Below are 5,896 nucleotides of genomic sequence, written 5' to 3' on the forward strand. Positions count from 1 at the left end.
TCTGTTATGTGTATGTCGTTTGTGGGGTGTATATATATATATACATATATCTATTATATATGGATTTTTTTTAAGTATTTTAAATATATCTGGTTATAATTTATTTATATATATATAGATACAGGCAGGGAGACCTCTGGGAGGAGAATATAACCTACCTTTGCAAAGTATATATATATATAGCTATAATATATAATATATATAACTAATCATTATTGAATATATTATAATAATAACTAAAGAATTATATATAACAATAAATATATACATATATCATATGTATTTATATAATTATATATAGTATGTAAATATATGGTATTACAAACTAAAAGTCATATAATAAAATATTTGATATCATATAAAATAATATATATTTAATATATAAAATAGCGATATATACATATAGATTCAAAAACATATTATCTATATATTTTATATAAATAATATATTTAACACATATATAAGAATATTGGATATTATAAATTGTTGTTATTATTTTGTTCTTATTATCATTATCAAGCACGGCATGAATTTTTAGTGATCTATGTATTGTTGCTAATATTATATCATGAATAGTCACATTAGGCATTATCTGTATTATGGCATATTAATTATTATTTATATTATTTCACTATATATTACTATATTTTATTGTTGTTGTTGTTGTTGTTGTTGTTTGCTGTTGTTTTTATCATTATTTTCATGTTCTTATTTTTATTATTATTATTATTGCTATTATTATTAGAAATAGTAGTAGTATCATTATTTCCATTACTATAATGATAATGGTAATGATAATGATAATGATAATGATGATGATAATGATAATGATAATGATAATAATAATAATAATAATAATAATAATAATAATAATAATAATATAATAATAATAATAATAACATTAGATTATAATATATATTATTATATTAGTTATTATTATTATTATATATTATTATATTATTATTAATTTATTAATTTTATATTAATATTCAATTCGATTAATATTAATATTAATATTAATACTAATATTAATATTAATAATAATAATAACAATAATAAGAGCAACAACAACTATAACAGCAATACACATATTCAATATTTTCGTTCTTATTTTGCTGTGATTGTGCCCTTTTACGAGAAGCTATTCAGGGACTTTGTTTAGACGAGAAAGATCCCGGATGTAAACAATCACACTCGGGAGACGTATCCATGTCCCTCTCGCCTCCACGTCTTCGATAGTCTGATTTTGGGGGCAAATTTTAAAACAAAAAACAACAAATCCAAGGATCTTCCCTATTATAAGTATCTTTAAATTAATGTACTGTTGTGTAGGTATGTTTTTATTTGTTCATCTCTTTATTTAATTGTTGTATGAAGTTGTATGAAGTTGAGATTCTCGTGTTTCGACATTTCTTCGGGGATCCACTGATTATGTCTCGGAGGTTTGATAGCACATCAGCACGACTCAAATTATAATTAATATATCCACATAGTTCAATAATCTACATTTTCTTGTAGCTCACCACACAACTCGACATTTCGTACAACTACACATTTTATTATCTATGAGGATTTTTACCACATGTTTTCACACAATAACTGAATATATATTAGTACAGCCATACCGCTGAACATCTCGTGTACTCCGCCCAATCTCAGGAAAAGAATCACTGGCAACTCACCCCGGACTGTTTCCAATTCTATTCATTTGACACTTGATAGATATATTATGTATTTTATATATATATATATATCTATATATATATATATATATATATATATATATATATATATATATATATATGTATATGTGTATATATGTGTTTGTGATATGTGTATATAGTATATATATATATTTGTGTATATATATGTATATGTGTATATTTATAATACATATATAGGCATTGAATTAATTGTATAATATCTTAAAAGCAAACACAATACACAACAAACAATCATAAACACACACACACACACACACATAACAATCACACAACACACACAATAAAAATAAACAACACACACACACACATTATACACACTACAACAACACATTACACAAACATCACACACACACTTATAACTCACACACATCATCACACACACACACCACACACACACCACACACCCTCAATTCACACACCAACACACACCACAAAATCAGTACATTCATATTATTATCATATATATATATTCACTTAATATACCATAATTATCAAAATACACTACACACATCACACTCTATAAATATATTCGTTATAATTTATATATATCATAACATTATATATTCTAGTATATATTATATCTATTATAAAATAATATATGAATATTATTATTACAAATATAGGATATACTATACACCATTATATATGATATATTATATATTAATACTCTCTATATATCACTACATATACATACACACATATAATTATTCTTTATATACTATATATATATGATAAAGAGTATATATATTTTATTTTAAATATATAACCTTGCAATTATACATATCAATAAAAACATTATTCTGTGACTTCTTATTTATTTATCTAAATTTATTATGTCATGGATTAAAATATAATTTCACATAAATATATGATATCTTCTCATGTATTCGTGTTCTGTGTCATATATATATCGTATACATATTATATATTATATATATATATAATTACTATCTAATATATATAATGTATGTGTGTTGTGTGTGTGTGTGTGTGTGTGTGTGTGTGTGTGTGTGTGTGTGTGTATGGTTTGTGATGTGATGTTTTGTGTGTGAATGTGATGTGTGTGTGTATGTAATGTGTTTGTGTATGGTATTATGTAAGTATGAATTATTTTTAAGACATGTAACAATAATGTTAAGCCTATTAGTATATTATTATATTATTATATATATATTATATTATTATATTATATAATATATATGTTATGTACTTGGTATATAGAGATAGTGATGATATACGTTATGTGTGTGTGTATAGTATATTATATGTGTATGTATATATTATGTGTGGTGTGTGTGTGTGTGTGTGATATAGTGTTTGTTATATATATATATGTATATATATTATATATGTGTATTATATATATGTCTAGTATATATATTATTATTGTAAATTTTATACCCATGTAATATTTCCTAATATATATAGTGTCGTGTGTATTGAATATAATTATAATATCTAAGACCATAATATATATGACCACACCTTCCTCATACCATCCAAATCCAATAAATATATATATATATCGAATGTTGTCTTGGAATGAGTGTGTAGAGAGAAATGAGTTGGATATGTGTGGTGAGTGTGTGCCGTCTCGTGTGTGTGTTTGGTGCTTGTGGTGTGTGTGTGTGTGTGTGTGATGTGTGTGAGGAGAGTGAGTGAGAGTGTGAGTGTGTGAGATGGAGCGTGTGTTGTTTAAGGACAGTACAAAAATGTATGTTATAATAAGAAACGATGATAAGAGAATAAGAGAATAATAATAAGAATAATAAATAAAAATAAAATATAATAATAAGAAAGTAAAAGGAGGAAATAAATAAATAACTAATAACAAATAGAAATGAGAGAAGAAAAAAAGAAGATAATAAAATAAGATATGAGAAGAAAGAAATAATGATAAGAAGAAAGATGTAAAAAGAAGAATAAGATAATGAGTAGACTAATAAAGTAATAATAATAGAAAAAAAAAAATGAAGAATAATAGAATAAGAAGAAGGGAATTGATGATGAGTAAGAACTGAAATACACATAATCACAACACAAACAACATCCATTTATTATAATTATTATTATTATATTATATTATTATCACTTATATTACTTTATTATTATATATTATATTATCACACATCACCATTATCATTAGATGACAACCGATACTAACCGATTTCCCCCACCAAACACACAAAAGTAATACTGTCCTAGTACAATCCACGAACCGGAATTCTAATACATCCACAACTGAAGTACCAAGTAATCCAACATTATTCATCCATATTGCTAGAACAATCCAAAAAAAACCCCGTCAAATTCACGCCATTGAATATCAAATACATCAAATCGGGCAAAACTTCTCACTTTTCTAAATACATCGTTCAAGTTTCCTATCCATCGAGCACATTTATAAAACCCCATCACTTGCGCATCCTCAACCGTTATCTGCAATATATAACCGTGACTAACATGTGAAAGGATACCTAAGCCACCCCTATTAGCTTTATGGATTTCACATTATTAACTCCAGCTCTCTTAATTCTCTTTTATACGAAAAAGCAAGGCAAATAAAGGGATCATATTCTGAAAAACGCACTCCATTTCCGTGTCAAGATCTTATACTCATTTCTTATAAAATCCACTTGCAAGTTTCATAATAACAAGAAACATGTGATTTCTAATTGCAAGCCTTTTCCTATTTTATTCATTGTCAGTCGATATCAAAAATCATATCCCACAAACTAGCGGGTACCCATCTCCATGTATATCCAACAGGTTTCTGCAACATACGCTTGAAGTGCTATACATATATTGTATTATAGGACTCTGTGTAAGTACTGATGGCCTAATATGTAAGTGCTGATAGTTTCATATGTAAGTACTGATGGTCTTGTGTGTAAGTATCGCTAGCCTCATATGCAAGGATTAATGCTTAATTGTAATTTCAGACTTTTTATGTTAATAGATATTGCGTGTAGACTGAACCATCAACGTATAGGTTATACCATAAGTAAGAAAAGCATGTGGAAGTATTGATAACCTCTTATAAATATTTTTAGGACTATACCATGTACATATTCTAGTAGAATTTAAGTTTATTTTATAAACGTGCACTCATTTACATGTCCTCACCGTAGGGCAATGGGTTATAGATGGATGGTAGCCATAAGTGTATATTGTGTGGTGTGTTTAGTGTGTGTTTGGTGAAAGTATATTGGGTGATGTGTGTCGAATCATCTATTGGTTGTGAATATGTTTGTTTTGTTTATGTAAAAATCTACGGGGGTGATATGGAACTTGGCACCCACTGTCAAATACATACACCTCAAATTGACCGGTTAGTTAATACCGTCATGAACATTAAGGACCACAACCATCAGAACCCTCCCAATTTCTCAATACTAGCAATTAATATAGATAAATAAGAGATATTAACTTGAAATAAAGAATCGTAAGATAAATGAATCACATAAATATGACAACTGCTCTCACTGTTATGGTTGACCTTGTGGACAGAAGGTTTATTGTAATGCGAGAAGAGAAGATAAGAGAGAGAGAGAGAGAAGAAGAGAGAGAGAGGAGATGATAGAGAGAGAATAGAGAGAATGAGAAGAATAGAAAGAGAGAGAGAGAGAAAGAAAAGAAAAAATGATAGAAGAGAGAAAGCAGGAGGAAAAAGAAACTGATAGACAAAATAGAAGAGAAGAGAGAGGAAGAGAGAGAGAGGGAAAAGAGAGTAAAGAGGAAGAGAATTTATGAAGAGAGAGAGAAGAATAGAGAGAGAGAAGAAGAGAGAAGAAAGAAGAAAGAGAGAAGAGAGAGAGAGAGAGGAAGAGAGAGTGAGAGAGAGAAAGGGGAGAAAGGGTAAAGAATGAAAGAAAAAAGATGAAAAGTGAAGAATACAGAAAGAAAAGGGGAAGTGGGTTTAGGTGGACGGACCCCACCCCACACACACACACACACACACCCCACACCAACCCACCACCCCACACAACCCCAAAACACACACACAACACCACACCAACACACACAAACCCACCACACCACACACCCCACACACAACCAACAAACCACCCCCCACCCCAAACGCATACACACGCACACTACAGAGAGTCATGAAAAGAAGGAAAAAAAAAGCGAATACGTGAGACCCAAATGTAACTAAATAACATAGAGAC

This window comes from Penaeus monodon, chromosome 39, assembly GCF_015228065.2.
Source record: "Penaeus monodon isolate SGIC_2016 chromosome 39, NSTDA_Pmon_1, whole genome shotgun sequence".
NCBI lineage: Eukaryota > Metazoa > Arthropoda > Malacostraca > Decapoda > Penaeidae > Penaeus > Penaeus monodon.